Below are 17,179 nucleotides of genomic sequence, written 5' to 3'. Positions count from 1 at the left end.
CTTCACAGAAAATTAATTGTACTGGACTTAAATAAAATGAACGTCCTTATTTGTACGTGGGATCCGTGGAACAGTCAGCATTAAAATGAATATTTTAAGAAAAGCTTTGTGAAACCATGTTCCCATGATCAGGCAGAACGTAAAATTGGACTAGACGTGCAACAGCGCATCATAGGGGGCCAATAGCTTTAACTGTGTAGGGAGGCAGAATAAATGAATGTCAGTTTCGCACTTTACATAAGAGTTTATGCATCATAGCAGGAAGGTGAATATGACACCTAACTTACTTCGGTGGTAATGAGCAGATTTGCCTGTAAGTATGCAATGCAAAAGGGATCTCAATCGATGGTATTAACACACCACTCCTATATAATGCATGTCAGAAAGCAGAAGGTGAGACATGCAACGAGAGGAAACGTTTTGTGTGGAAGCAAACGCAGGCAAAAGCAGAGGCCGCACAATGGGAGGCACCACGAAAAGCTCTTAGGGGGCGTCCCGTGGTGGAAGTGAGCGACTGAACAGGTGACGTATACTGGAGAGCAAGTAACAGACCACCAGAAGTAGAACAGAAAGAAGCTTTAGAAAACTGCGTTTCGGAATTCCAAATGGATACGAACAAAACCAGTGAGGCATTCATGTGAACAGCGAATGATACACATGTGATGTATGCATGTAACTTTTAGGCCTCTTGGTTAGGTTAGGTTAGTGTTGTTTAACGTCCCGTCGACAACGAGGTCATTAGAGACGGAGCGCAAGCTCGGGTTAGGGAAGGATGGGGAAGGAAATCGGCCGTGCCCTTTCAAAGGAACCATCCCGGCATTTGCCTGAAACGATTTAGGGAAATCACGGAAAACCTAAATCGGGATGGCTGGAGACGGGATTGAACCGTCGTCCTCCCGAATGCGAGTCCAGTGTGCTAACCACTGCGCCACCTCGCTCGGTTTTAGGCGTCTGGAGTGGGCACAAAAGGTCCAATTGGCGGAAAAGAACTAGTATGGAGTAAAATGCCGAGATTTCGATGCAGTTCAGTGGTAGTGCCCTTGCGACTGGCAGAGAGAGTTTCCAAAAAATAAGAGGAACTCTCCTATTGGTCGAAATAAGCCGTGATATGGAGAACGAAATAACGCAGGTGGGGAGACAGTTCGGCTATGAGAAAAACAAGAGCGAAATTTTTGAGGACTCTTCTCTGGAATGGCGTCAAGTGCAGAATGGGGTGCATAACGCTCTGTACGATGCAGAGGAAATATCTGAGTGAAACTGCATTCACTGCGGCTGTCATTCAGCTAGATATTAGCTGTAGCGTCGTTAAGCTCCAACTGTGGAGTAACGAACCAGCAAGTTGGTTAATTGTACTTGTGAGGACCAAGAGGGCATTTTAATATGCACGCTGCTCCAGCCATGCTCGTGCATATTGCCATATTCCAGGACTAGGGATGAGTACACGTTTTCTCGCATAGCGAGAAACATAGAGTATCTGCTGGAAAATTCAGTAAAGGCTTAATTAGTTTTTATAGGAATTTCAGAGGACGAAAGCAGCCATGCAGACGACAACTCATCGCAGCTGAGGTAAATACCACGAGCAGAGGTGTAAACTTGTTGGTTGGCCAACTTGCATACACTGTAAACTCTAGCGACCTTGGGTAATCTTTTGCTCTACTTGTCACAAGACTAACCATCCTTCATAGACTTGATTGTCATCTTAAATAGTACCGAAATTTGAACTGGAATCGGATGAATTATCATAGTACTGACCAACATCACGATATAGTCGTAAGAAAAATTTTGTAAAGAAACTTCTAGCTAAAATTTACCATTGTTGTGTTTAGGATTATTTCACTCACTGAGGACAAGATGCGTTCGTTTGATCACTGTTGAACATTGTCACATTGTAAACTGTATAAATCCGTGTATTTCTGTGAAAAGATTGCATCATTAAACCAAAAATACTTGCAGCTTACAAAGCTCTTGCTCTGACCTCAAAACCTTACAACTCGTCTTAAAGATTTTAATATTACACTGTGAAGTCTCTCCACAACTCCCTTTTGGCCTCTGTGGGCAAAGAATACACTAGTACCTCACAGCCAGGTGGAAAATGGTAAAAAGGCAAGGAAATAATAGTGAAAACGTTGAAGACGTTTTCTGCATTTCAGAGACATACACTTAGCTAATTAAAACTGGTTAAGTTTATTTCTGGTTATGCAACAGGTGTACACTCTATACTGAACTGAAGTCATATTTATCAGTTCTGGTGGAACGAAGTTCTAACAAACTTATCATAGATATCAAAGCAACATATCGGGTCGCACATTCAGGCCAGCTGTGTTCAAGAGAAAGAATGTGTACCAGCACAGAAAACGTGAACTGTTAGGTTAGCACTGCGTAAGAAGCGGCAGACGATCGCAGGATGCCACTCCCTCCACGGTGTTAACGTCTTACTACTGATTTTTACACAAAAATCCTAATCCGGTAAGCTATTCAGCCTAACGCTAATTGTAAATGACTATTCTGCCTTAGTTAACTTTAGCTGTTTTCTGCTGTTACCAAAAGTTTTTTCGTACTTCAGGACAAGGCAATTAGTGAGCATGCTACCTTATTACAACGCACTACGCTGAGAGCAACTAGGCATCGCATGTAGTTAGTAGGACGTAACAGCTGCACTCGTTACCATGACGTCTTTTGCATGCTGGAAGCATGCAGGAAGCGAAAACGTATGTGTCGGCCCATCGCAGGTTATGCAACTGGTTGTCACAGCCCACAGCGCGGAATAGGCGTTTTACACACAAATTCAATTTCAGACTTCTGATGTAGAAAATGGCATCTCCAACAAACTCGTCAATTTTAATTACATTCTCATTCTATGATTGTAGCCACTCGCTTGTTTGATGAGGCAGTTTGATAATCAAAAGTGTCCAATTTAGGCTATAACGTGGAGGCGTGGAATTAACAGCTGAGCACGACTCAAGACCATCCTTCCCTACACTTCGTTCTTGGATATTTATTAATGTCCACTGCAGCCGTACATGGCTGATAAGCTCCCACCAGCCCACTGAAACCAGCTCTCTGTTGACAGATACTTTCCCTTCCTGTTCAGGGGAGGTTTGTATTATTGCTACATGCTGCAAGGATATTTTTTGAGTTGTTTTGCATGTGGACACTTTTGAAAATGAGTGGAAGTTGCTACATTCACTAAAGTTAATCCATACCACTCACAAATTCCATGCCTCCTCAGGTGGCAATTGCATCAGGGATGTTTGACTGATGGTAACCTGTCCCGGTTTCTTCACTATGCACAACATGTCTGCACCAATTTGTAACCAAAATTGGAACTCATCAACGATGAGTATTGTCCTTCGAGCTGCAGTATATTGCACCAGTAAGCACACACAATAAAGGTGAAGAAAAGTTTGCACAGTTGGACTACGCAGCGCGATTCCTCACATACTAGCGATACAAAAATATGTGTCGCAAAATTTCGCCCTGTACATATTTCGGGCAGTAAATGGACGTTAAACATTGGAAATCTGGCAACACTGTTACCTCGTGTATGGTAACTACCTCTGTCAGCAGACACAGCAGTGCTGCGCAGCTGATGTAGTAGATAGCGTTTTAGTGTAGCATGCAGGAGGTCGAGGGCTGTGGGGGGTTTGATTCTGGATCGAGGCTTATTTGTTTTTATTTGCTAAAAGTAGTCTGCGTGATACGGTATCTGGCATCATACTCGTCTTACAGCTATTACAGTGGGTCGTCTACAACACATTTGCAGTCACATATTCCGAACACAGAAATGGAAATACAATCGTTTTCATTCGTCAGCTTTTAAAGAAACCTTTTCCATATCGTGGACGCGAATTGTTTCGCAACACTGCATCTAACTTGTTTTGTTTGTACCCTCAATTAAGACCAACTGTTACTCTTGCCACGTTCAGGTACACTACACTTCATCAGGGCCTTACGTCACCAGTAGGGCTAGCAATGTGCTTTGCAAATAATTTCGGTGGGAGCAATGGGGAATGGTACACAGAAAACAGGTTTGTAATTTAGGAGGTGTAGTACCGTGAAACAATTCGCGTCCACGATGTGCTAAAGGTTTCCTTAAAAGCTGATCAGTGGAAACGATTTTACATCCATTTCTATGTTCCTAATACGTAACTGCAAATGTTTTGTAGATGACCTACAGTGTGTGTGTGTGTGTGTGTGTGTGTGTGTGTGTGTGTGTGTGTGTGTGTGTGTCTGTGTGTGTATGTGCTGCTGCTGCTGGTGCAATGGGCTGCAGCTCGAGGGACATTTCTCATCGTTGATGAGTTCCAATTCAGGTTACAGAGTGGCGGCAGAAATTGAAAACGTTTCTTACTATTACGAAGACTGATACGCATGCCTACAGTGGCTAGACCTACGTACATATCGTCTCTAATAAATACATCTGCGTACGGTACACGATGTATTCTCATGTTAACGGTTGCAAGGGAACCAGATCGTAGAGGAAGAGGACAGGCGTAATCACGGTCTATAAAGTCGACTGCATATATCGACCATCGATTCGTGCTGTAATCTCTGTTTAGTACGAGAGATAACAATTAGAGGTACCGGCGTTTTATGGAGGTAAGTGTCACACACATTTGGAGACACTGTGTTAAGAGCTTAAGTATCGAGCACTTGTACACAGTGGGAAGAATAAACTCTGTAGGCCTAAACAGTAAGGCTGAACAGAGTAAATGCACACCTAAGTCGTTTCCATAGGTGGATACCTTTTCGTTTTTTTCTTTGAATTACGTAATTTGTTCCTCTAACAAGGGCCGTCGAGGAGTGGCTGTAAAATGTACTGCGATTAAGTCTGCTTTTTCGATAAGGATAAGGAGAAAACAGATAACCACCGTCAATGTATCCACGTTGCAAAATATGTTCCCCTGTTCCATAACTCGGGATCTAAGCACATAACTGAGTAAATACTTATACAGAAGAGCGGATACGCAAACGGGATAATTTCTGACGATAAGATGTTAGTATATTGGAATTGTAGTGTATCTACATTTGTAATAAAATAAATAAAGAGCACTTTCACTTTCAAACAGACAATATGCTGCAGCGCTGAATGAAGATACTGTGAATAGAAGAACCTGGAGCGATTATCTCTATCACTTTCAAGTACTGACAGAATATTTTACGTATGTCACTGAAAACAAAGCTAACTTCGTATCGTGAGAAAGTTCTTCTTGCAGCCCATGACACTTGAAATTATTATGTACTAAACCTTGACTATCTTCGACAGTTTTGTCAATATCATCTGCAAATGAAAAGTTAAATATGCACTAGTAGGTAACACTCGCGCTGCAAAAAATGTTTAACCCACAGCATTTGCTTTTAAGGTAATCTATTTAACTATATAGCTCGGTCTAAATTAAGGAACGTTTGTATGTTCTATTAGAGTTGTTAACATTCGTCGATCAAGTAGTGAATTCTCTATTCCTCTTGCTATTTTCACTTATTTTTAAATGCCGCACTCTACCAGTTCCCACTTCCACGCTTATGAATCATTAGCTCTGTCACTAATCAGCCTAGTGGTTTCAAAAACTACTAATTCGACGTTAATATTCTTCGTTCTCTATTATTTTTACGTGTCACTCCCTCTAAGACCCCATCCCAACTTTCAGGTGTCCTAGGAAACTCACGCAAGCATATTTATTTATATATTGTGCATGTGGTTCGCTTTAACTTGCAAATGTCGGGAAGATACTTTAGTTGTCCAAAGGATAGAAAATTTGGAAATTTATGGTAAGGTCTTATAGGTCTTATAGGACCAAACTGCTGAGGTCATCAGTCTCTAAGCCTACGCATTACTTAATCCAACTTCAACTAACTTACGCTATGGACAACACACAAACCCACGCCCAAGTCATACCAAGTTGTTCACCTACACATCACATTTATTTAATTATTTTTGTTTATTTCAGTATTTTTGTTTCTATAGGTGGTATGTCAAATTCGAAAAAATAAATTTATCCGGACTTTTCAAACCATACACACACACACTGATGTCTATTCAGATTTCACGCTAGTCGGATAAGCCACTTTGAGGATGCAAGTCAGTTTTCCTCTAACTAATGTAACGGTTGCGAGCGTTAGTTACTTTTGAGATAGGACGTGTCGAGTTGATGTTGAACAAGCACTCTTTTATGGCGAGAAAGATGCTCTTATCATCACATCACTGAGTTTGAACGAGGTCATGTAATAGGGTTACGAGGAGCTGAATGTTCCTTCTGCAATATTGCAGAAAGACTTGGTAGGAATGTAGCCACTGTACATGACTGCTGGCAGCGGTGGTTACGAGAATATATGGTCCCAAGAAGATCGGGCTCTCGACGGTCACGTGACACTACCGGCAGGACAGCACAACGCGTATGGTGAATGGCTGTGGCGCATAGTACTGCATCTGCAGCAACAATTTGGTTAGCAACACAGTGACACAGCGAATTGTTAAAAATAGCTTATTTCCAGGACAGCTAAGAGCCAGACGCCCAGTAGCGTGCTTTCTACTGACCCCCAAACCACGACCATTTGCACTTCAGTGGTATCAAATGAGAATTCATTGAAGGACAGGCTGGAGGCTTGTTGTGTTTTCTAATGAAATCTGGTTCTGCCTCGGTGCCAATGTTGGCCACGGGTTAGTGAAGAGGCAGTTTGTTGAAGGCCTAAAACTGGGGTGCGAATTCGTATGACAACCGGAGCATTCTCATGGTTATCCCATGCACCCCGACTGCAAATTTGTACGTCAGTCTGGTGATTCGAACTGTTCTGCTACCATTCATGATTAGTTTCTAGAGATATTTTCCGAGAGGATAACTCTCGTCCACATACTGCTATTTTAACATAACATGCTTCCTTGGCCTGCTCTATCACCAAATGTCTTCAATCGGGCACATATGGGACTTCATTGGACGACAGTTCCAGCGTCATCCCACAAACAGGCATCTGGCACCTGGGAAACACATTGCACGCACGTTTGTATATTTGCAAGCTGCATTTTGTTGGTTACACCCGTTATTAGTGTACCAGCGTTTCACATTTGCAGTACCCTATCTCGTGCTTATATTAAGCCGTGATCTTTCAATGTTAATCACTTAAATAGGTTTCCTAGACATGTGTTTCAGAAATACGGTTATTCTACATCACTTATTTTTCAGTGTTGTGGTTTGTTTTCCGTCAGAGTATAAACAAATACTTCGTCACTATTATGTATGTGTGAAAACTGTAAAGAGGCATGAAAATTTGTACCAAGGCCGGGATTCAAAAAAGGGAGTCCTGTACGGACTACCTGGCACGTCCCCTGCCTTCCTTACTAGTTTCTAAATTTTAGTTCGTGTTATTAATGACACTTCTTGGAGACAGTAATATCGGATGAAATATTTGCTTTCTATTTCAGTAGCTCTGCTCTTGGAAAGCAATAATATATAAAGAAATGCAAGAAGCAATGTTCCTGAACGCTATGATAGTCTGGCATCTAAATGAGCTTCGCTGGACTATGAAAATGTACTAACTGTTTACAGGATTTTGTGTTCAGTGTCAACACACAGTCACGAGAGAATGTAGGTATTATTACTCACTAGGAGAACACGGCAAATACCGACACCTGATTTCACAGGAACTTCTCTCAGTAGAAGAGGAGTGAAAATAAGCGGACACTTGTATCCCCTTATCCGTAGATATTCGACTATTTATAGAAAAACGACAGTCAAAGTTTTCACGATATCTTGTATGTAATGTTGGTATCTTTTATCGGACGGTATTCTCAGACGAAATGGTGGCTCACAAGTTAGCGTTACGGCTTCCTAATCTTTGGTTTGGTTTATTTTATTTTTAGTGTTTTCATTTATCTACCCATGTCCGTAGAAGGTTACTGCATGAATGTTCCTTATTAAATCAGAGAATATTATATAGATTTATATTTATTGCAAAATTACAAATGGATTTCACATTTAAGTGTCATACATTTACAATATCACGTGTATGTGTTGGTTAGTTGAGAGATTACAGTCTTTTTTAAAATCTCAAATTTTGATATTTCATTCTCATATCAATTGATATAGTAACTCTTAAACTGTATTCGTACGTCGATTCTTCGGGAAGATTTGCTGCATTCTCTTGGATGTACTGATCCTAGATACATTCGAAACACAGATACTTCGGAAACCACAAGTATCACGCGAAGGCAGTGTGGCCACAGTACCTGTGAACCTCACTCGAAAAAGAAACGCCATTGATATTGAAGAAGGTTTCATGTATTGGCACAAATTTCGTGGCCAACGATACATGACGTATCACTTTTCCGAAAACTGACGCTTGCAAAAAATTATGATTCAAAATACAAGACAGGAATTCCACAGAAAGTAATTTCAAATAATTTTCTGGTACTTTTTTTTTAATCATTAATCTTACTAACGGTTGATTGGTAGACGAGTAAGGACAACATTATTTCATTAGACACTGGAAAATATTCATGTAGTAATCTTCTACAGACAGGGGTATATTAATGAAAAACAAAAATAAAATTAGTAATCGGGTTTCGAACACGTGGCGATAACTTAAGAAGTCGCGACGCTAATCACTGTGCGAACAGGTCCTCTGAGGTAATCACGTGGTGAAAGGTGCATGAGGTACCTCGAAAACTTTGAAAACTATGGCCTCGGTTTTGCAGAAACGGTTGAGTATTTCTTCCGCTGAGCGAAGTTTCTGGTAAATCGGTTTGTGGCACTTGCCGTATTCTCCTGTCAGTGTTGTTTAAAACGAATACCCTAATTCAGCTTATTAGCCTAATAGAATGTTTCGGAGTGGAAATCATATGAGCCACATATAGATATTTTGTTGCTGCGAGCCACTGTACCTTGCACAGTATTTTTAGCGACCACTGTCGCCGAAACGCTGCGTGCCTTGCGAGCCGGGACAAGGTATCCGGCTGGTGGGCGGACAGAGAAGCCGCGCTGTGTAACGGGACGCCGGAGGCAGCGCGGCGAGCCCGCGCTAGTAATGGAAGCGGCCAGTGGGCGGTGAGCGCCGCTGCACAAGTTGGCCGGCGCCTGCCGGCAGCGCGGGACTTGTAATTCGAGCGCCGCCTCTCCGGCTGAGTGCGAGCTATCGCTGAACAACACGCGCAAGGCCGGCCGTTCCCAGGCCGCGCCGCTCTCCAACACACTCTGTCCCTACACACGTCTGGAACGCACTCTCACACGAGGCTGGTTGCTGGGCTAGCCGTCGCGCAATAAACGCACCTGTCTCTGCGCCGCTAGTATTCCCACACAAACTGAGGCTAGTCGTTCTGTGTGCCACATATGTGTGCATCCCGCAAGGTCTGAAACAAAACATTTCCATATTCTGCACCATTACGTTCCTAGCAGAGGATGAGTGGCGGTCGGTCGGGCCCGACAAGCTTGTCTAGGACCAGAACGCGGAACTCTACTTTTTCTTCTCCATCATTATGTTACAGGGATCCTCGTGTTACAACAACTTACTTAATTCCACATATATTGCCATTAACTGATTAGCAATGAAAATTTAAGCCACGATTTATGAAATTTTGATCTAATTACAGTGTTTCTGTCTCTAACAACTCATCGGTATCCATCTCATAATTTTTTGAAGGATAAAATTTTCGTCTTGCCAGCTTTATTTTGTTGTTTGAATAGTGGTTTTATTTTTCAAGTGGAAGCTCCTAGTTGATTATAGGCAGTGTGATTCAGCTACCCTTACGCTGTCGTTTTACGCAACCCGCAATGTTGTACCTGGGCTTTATAAACCACGTGTGAGATTTTTATATTCCCTCTATATTTAAGCGCAAAATACTAGTCTCACAGAAAAATATTAAGAGGACCTTTCGTATGTAACTTAATTTAGTTAAATTTTGTTCCGAGGTTTGCTTTCCCTAGTTTTAGAATTATGCAATAGAAACGTACGATAGTGACCTTCAAATACACTCCCATTCTCAAACTCAGCCTCAGTATTTTGAGTATGTTGTTCTTGACACGACCTCCTACCACCGCACAAATATCTGCGACTGTGCGAATTGTTTCCCACATCTGAATTTTTTGATCTTCACTGACTGTCCTTATGACGCTGCCAGCTAGGCCGAGCCCATACACGTTGTGAAACTGACGTTCGTTTACATTTAAATTTACAGTCTTATGAATTTCGACAGCAAAAAGTAAAGAATTACACCGTTCTATTCGTCTTGCCTTCTGACTACAATACTACTATCCTTTTCAGGGTCAAGCCTACATCGCATTGTCAACGTAATTAGTTTCAGCGGAACGTTCACGGAATTCGCTTTTCGTTCATTACATACATGGGCAGTTTTAAATTAATAATGTTAAGGAAGTAGCCGACTATGCTGGTAGGGAAACAGCCCTATCAATAGGGCTTTCCATGTACCTCACTCCTTTCTTTTTCTCAGATTTTCGGACACGTTGTGCCACATTACGTTGTCGAATGCCTTCTCCAGGTCGACAAAGCCCATTTTTCGTAATTCCATTATGAATCTTAACGTCAGATCTGCCTCTCTATCGCCCTTATCTTTCCGAGAGCCACACTCATCGTCATTTAACAGATCCACAAGTTTATTTTACATTCTTCTGTACTATATTCTCATCAGCAGTTTGTATGCACGAGCCGATAAGCTGCCTGTCCGACAGTTCTCGCACTTATATGTCCTTGCTATCTTAGAGACTGTGTGGGTGATATTTTCGCTAAGTACTATGGTATCTCTCCAAAATCACCGATTCTATACGCCATCTTGAGTAGTTGTTCGGCTGCCACTTACATCAATGATTTCAAAAATTCTGAAGGAATGTTATCCATCCCCTTTCTGCCTTATTCCATCGGAAGTCTTCCTAAGCGCTATGACACACTGTTTCTAATACGGGACCCCCTGATCTTGCTTATCAACTACCATTTCTTCCTCAGTCACTAAATAGTTTAATAGAACGACAACAACGGTTTCCGATTTTGGACGAAATGAGAGCACCAGGAAGTACAGCAACGTCAGCGATATTCGTCTCTATCTCTGTGGCTACGTAGCAGTGGGGAGGGAGATGGGACGGCGGGGCTGTCTTTGTTACTCAAAGACTCAATTTTGTTATTGTGTCGGAAAATCCGCACCGCCTGAACCCAAAAAGAGATCGCGGGAGGCACGGCGGTGCCCCGGCAGGGAGCAACAATCCATTTAGCCTCTGAGGCTGGAATGGGATACAGCAGAGGCTGCGTCAGGCCAGCAGGTAGGTGGAGGGGGCTGACTCTGCCGAATCAAAGCCCCGTTTCTGCAGCCCGCGACGTCCGCCGACTCAGCGTGTCTTCCGTATCGGGAACTTATCTCTCTAAATCTCTCATCTGTGGGACTAGTAGCTGAGGACCACAGTGTATGTCTGACTGCAACGACCATTGCTACAGATCTTCTTCCGAGCTACAGTAGTGTCGCAAAGTCAAACGATCCCTTCGTTGTAGAAAGGGGATAAGTCAACATTTGTGGAACCGAAAGAAGTCATAATTAATAGAGTGTTCAGTCACGTTAATATGACCACTACCGATGTTCGACATCAACGTGCAATAACCACTCACAGACGGCCTCGGGCACGGATGTGTGTGATGTCCTTAGGTTAGTTAGTTTTAAGTAGTTCAAAGTTCTAGGGGACTACAATTTCTTTTATGCGGTCATTCCACATTAGGATTTTTGGACGATTACTGCCGGACCGATGGTTGCATCGGAACCGTTTAGGAATGAACATCTGCTCTAGGCCTCTCTACTACAGAAGACAACACTCTGGTGGAAGCTTTGAGGAAATACTCACTCGTACTAGATTCGGACGCAGCCAACGACTGAGTCGCATTATTGGCTATTGAAAAATGATCAGTCGAAACCCACTGTAATGAAAGCAGAGAGTTTGGCTCAAAATAATTACTCGTAGAGACAACTGACTGAGTGTAAGATACAAGCATAAATTTATTGATCAGATTGCACAATAGCGACCACAAGTAGTACAACAAGTTAACAGCTTCCAACCTTTAATTTCGATAATACAGGTTCTAATAATCAAAACTTAGCAGGATGTTATTAAGACCAGAATGTTTAAAAACATCAATTACAAAATTTAAAATTTCCATATGTCAAACAGTTTTCTCACAAACTTTACGACCTAACGTTTTCTGCACCGTCGTAATTGCACTACAAAGTGAACTACGCCCGTCCATACAGGCTGTTCCGCATGTACTTGAATGTACCACATAAACTAGAAATATATACGAATTCTAATAGCTGTAGTTATCAATGTGCAAAAGGATGTTCTGTTTTCTGGTTGTCGTGGACGAAGAGAGTTTTCTGGGTTCCACACTATTATTGTTTGCGGGATCTATGTTGATTTCTACAAGCCGGCCAGGTTCTACGCGCTACAGTCTGGAACCGTGCGACCGCTAGGGTCGCAGGTTCGAATCCTGCCTCGGACATGGATGTGTGTGATGATGTTCTTAGGTTAGTTATGTTTAAGTAGTTCTAAGTTATAGGGGACTGATGACCTCAAATGTTAAGTCCCATAGTGGTCAGAGCCATTTGAACCATTTGGGACGTGGACAGCAGTGCAAGCATCGTCTAATGCGGAAACGGAGCGATTTATCTGCCGTCCAAAAGCGGCTGATCATTGGCTTTCGGACCAAGGGTTGGACCATTTCTGAAACGGCTAAGTCTATAAACCGAGCGCGTGCTGCCACGGCTAAAGTATACTATGCATGGCCAACTGGTGCTATCCAAAACTGATGCCGAGGCAACTGCGGTGCACAATAGGCTGTAGATGACAGGGCTGAACGACGGCTATGGAGATGTGTATAGGCGAAGAGACGTGCAACCGTTGAGCAACTGAAAGCCAATATGAACCAGTGGGCTACCAACAGCGTCTCTTCAATGACCATTCAACGAACGTTGTTGAATATGGGCCTCCACAGCACGCGCCTGGTTTGTGCACACATGCTGATTGTTGTTCATCTGCGACGAAGGCTGAATTTTTCACCCCAGTACCGCAACTGGTCGCCACTGAGAGGCGGCTATGCATCCTACAAAAAATGGTTCAAATGGCTCTGAGCGCTATGGGACTTAACTTCTGAGGTCATCAGTCGCCTAGAACTTAGAACTACTTAAACCTAACTAACCTAAGGACATCACACACATCCATGGCCCAGGCAGGATTCGAACCTGCAACCGTAGCAGCAGCGCGGTCCCAGATTGAAGGGTCTAGAACCGCTCGGCCACAGTGGCCGGCTACATCCTCCACACAATGACATCTACCAGCAGAAGAATGAAACTTGTCACACTGCCCGCAGAATATGTGTGTGGTTCTAAAAGCACCAGGACAGGTTTACCAGACCCCCTTGGTCACCAAACTCCCCTCACTTGAGGAACCGAAAGAAGTTATAAACATAACCCACTAGAGAGACTGTGGGCCAACCTCGATCGGCTGTCTCCACCAAGGATCCTCAACCGACGATATATCGCAGCTAGCCACGTCACTGGAGTGGCTCCACATCCCTGTCGGTTCCCTCCAGAACCTCACTGATTCTCTTCCTGTACGTCTCACTGCAGTCCACATTGAAAAGGGTGGTTATGGACGCTTTTGACACGTGGTCACTTCAGTATGACTGGACAGTGTATTTATGGTCCTTTCCCCGGACTCAGCTTCGAAGGAGCTTGATCATGCGTGTTTGAAGCTTGACATATCAAACATACACTCCTGGAAATTGAAATAAGAACACCGTGAATTCATTGTCCCAGGAAGGGGAAACTTTATGGACACATTCCTGGGGTCAGATACATCACATGATCACACTGACAGAACCACAGGCACATAGACACAGGCAACAGAGCATGCACAATGTCGGCACTAGTACAGTGTATATCCACCTTTCGCAGCAATGCAGGCTGCTATTCTCCCATGGAGACGATCGTAGAGATGCTGGATGTAGTCCTGTGGAACGGCTTGCCATGCCATTTCCACCTGGCGCCTCAGTTGGACCAGCGTTCGTGCTGGACGTGCAGACCGCGTGAGACGACGCTTCATCCAGTCCCAAACGTGCTCAATGGGGGACAGATCCGGAGATCTTGCTGGCCAGGGTAGTTGACTTACACCTTCTAGAGCACGTTGGGTGGCACGGGATACATGCGGACGTGCATTGTCCTGTTGGAACAGCGAGTTCCCTTGCCTGTCTAGGAATGGTAGAACGATGGGTTCGATGACGGTTTGGATGTACCGTGCACTATTCAGTGTCCCCTCGACGATCACCAGTGGTGTACGGCCAGTGTAGGAGATCGCTCCCCACACCATGATGCCGGGTGTTGGCCCTGTGTGCCTCGGTCGTATGCAGTCCTGATTGTGGCGCTCACCTGCACGGCGCCAAACACGCATACGACCATCATTGGCACCAAGGCAGAAGCGACTCTCATCGCTGAAGACGACACGTCTCCATTCGTCCCTCCATTCACGCCTGTCGCGACACCACTGGAGGCGGGCTGCACGATGTTGGGGCGTGAGCGGAAGACGGGCTAACGGTGTGCGGGACCGTAGCCCAGCTTCATAGAGACGGTTGCGAATGGTCCTCGCCGATACCCCAGGAGCAACAGTGTCCCTAATTTGCTGGGAAGTGGCGGTGCGGTCCCCTACGGCACTGCGTAGGATCCTACGGTCTTGGCGTGCATCCGTGCGTCGCTGCGGTCCGGTCCCAGGTCGATGGGCACGTGCACCTTCCGCCGACCACTGGCGACAACATCGATGTACTGTGGAGACCTTACGCCCCACGTGTTGAGCAATTCGGCGGTACGTCCACCCGGCCTCCCGCATGCCCACTATACGCCCTCGCTCAAAGTCCGTCAACTGCACATACGGTTCACGTCCACGCTGTCGCGGCGTGCTACCAGTGTTAAAGACTGCGATGGAGCTCCGTATGCCACGGCAAACTGGCTGACACTGACGGCGGCGGTACACAAATGCTGCGCAGCTAGCGCCATTCGACGGCCAACACCGCGGTTCCTGGTGTGTCCGCTGTGCCGTGCGTGTGATCATTGCTTGTACAGCCCTCTCGCAGTGTCCGGAGCAAGTATGGTGGGTCTGACACACCGGTGTCAATGTGTTCTTTTTTCCATTTCCAGGAGTGTATTTCCACAATATTTTTGACTGAATCTTGGTGTATCCCCTTTTTGCAACAAAGTATCCGATATGCAGTAACACTGTATTGAAGCATACGTGTTTGCCGCCAATATTATTGAAAATAGGATTAATTACAACAATAGAAAGTATACGAGTGACATTCCCTAAATTTCACATTATGTTGCAGTTTACAAATCTCATTTTTTTTCTATTAAGGTAATATGTAAGTCACAGCATATTGTAACAGCATATAACTATTTGTTTCTGAAAGTGTCCACTTATATACTTCAGAGGATGATATGCTGCAAGCTGTCCTTGCTGTAGTCATAGATATATGTCTGAGAGAAGCTGAATGTAATTATCTTTACACAAAGAAAAATATTATCTTCTCAACAACCTTCAAATCGTGTGCTAATCTCATGAGTCTTCTGTATGAATTACTGAATTTAATCATGGCACATTTGTTGCTCTATGCGTATAATCACTTTCAGAAGACAATTTAATAATCAAATTAACTAACTTTATAATATTGAACCATAAATTTCTGGTGTTCTCGTATACCACCACAGTAAAATAATGACACGTTTTCCTAAACCTATAGTAACTACAGCTTTCAGGAGACCTGTCTAATAAATCTTGCATAAAAATGACAAACACCAATCAGTTAAGGAATGGTGTTTGATAGGCGATGCATATATTGTGGTGGAAACTATAGAATCTGTCCACTGAAATAATCCTGTTTAAAAAGCAATCTGACTTTATTTACATGAATCCACTGTGAGGTGCAACTCTATTCAAATATAGTCAACTGTCCCACAAACGATGGCTCACCGGAGAATGGGGGGGCTGTGAATTACACTTAACAATCCTACGCCGGTACGGCAGTACTTCATCCTTTCACCTTGATTCAGGTGCAGCACAAAACGCCGCGCTGTGGTCGAGGAGTGGTGCGCTGTTGCTGTTGTATGTTCTGAAGCGTCCACGAAAATATGCAAACTACCCAGCCTGGCGTTCTGATTTTCAGAATGCGGGAAGCTTCCCTATCAGAGCATTGAAATTCCGGCAGGTTTCAGTGTAAGGTGCGACCAGTTTGGCTCACAGACGTCAGAAGGCCGGATCAGAACGTATAAGTTTATGCTCTTGACACATGATACATCCGAGATCATATGCAGTGGCACTACCAGTATAGTTGGACACTGCCACAGGCTCTTAGTCCATCATAATATACAGATCATGAGTCTCACCTGCCTGGAAAAGATCTGAAGTTCTCCATCCGGGGAGAACCAGAAGACCAAGTCCTAGAAGAATCACAACCACTAGACACCATGAGAGGCACCCACATGCCTTGCTCATACTGTGGCACCAAGCAGTCAGGCCTGCAAGATGAGTGGTCTGCCAAGCGAGTGGATTTCTTCTTATTTATCGCAAGACATCAATGACTCATTATGAGCTCTAGTACTCACAATTAAGCTACAAGTTATTCTCCTGTTTGCATATTACGCAACGGAAACGGATAACGCACATCTATTAGTAATTTACACAACTCTAATTGTTCACTACGCTCTGGCAATACCACATTTTCTTTCTTATTCAACGGCTTTGATCAACACGTGCCCATCGCACTGAATATGAATGGCGCACACATTATAAATTCTGGATATCATTACTACATACTATTCGAAGTAAAACCCCACGAATCTTTCTCTTTTCACTATCTTTTTTATTCCGATAAATTCTATAACCTAAACACACCATTACATTTTATACAACAATTACACATGAGAAACTCCGCCCAGTGGGCATGGCTTTACATTGGTGATTCTCTATCTTATGGTCTCGTAATTATTTAACGCTACAGTGCACGTTCTGGATAGGATGGTGGATATTTTGCTATATCTCACACTTCGACTCTCACACCCATCATCACGAAAACTTCCTCTAGACCGACCGGTACAAAAAGGAACATGCATGACCCACTGCCTCTGAACATATCTTGCTACTTTCCCATGCAAACC

Source organism: Schistocerca piceifrons, chromosome 1, assembly GCF_021461385.2.
Source record: "Schistocerca piceifrons isolate TAMUIC-IGC-003096 chromosome 1, iqSchPice1.1, whole genome shotgun sequence".
NCBI lineage: Eukaryota > Metazoa > Arthropoda > Insecta > Orthoptera > Acrididae > Schistocerca > Schistocerca piceifrons.
Note: the sequence above shows the minus strand (reverse complement) of the source record.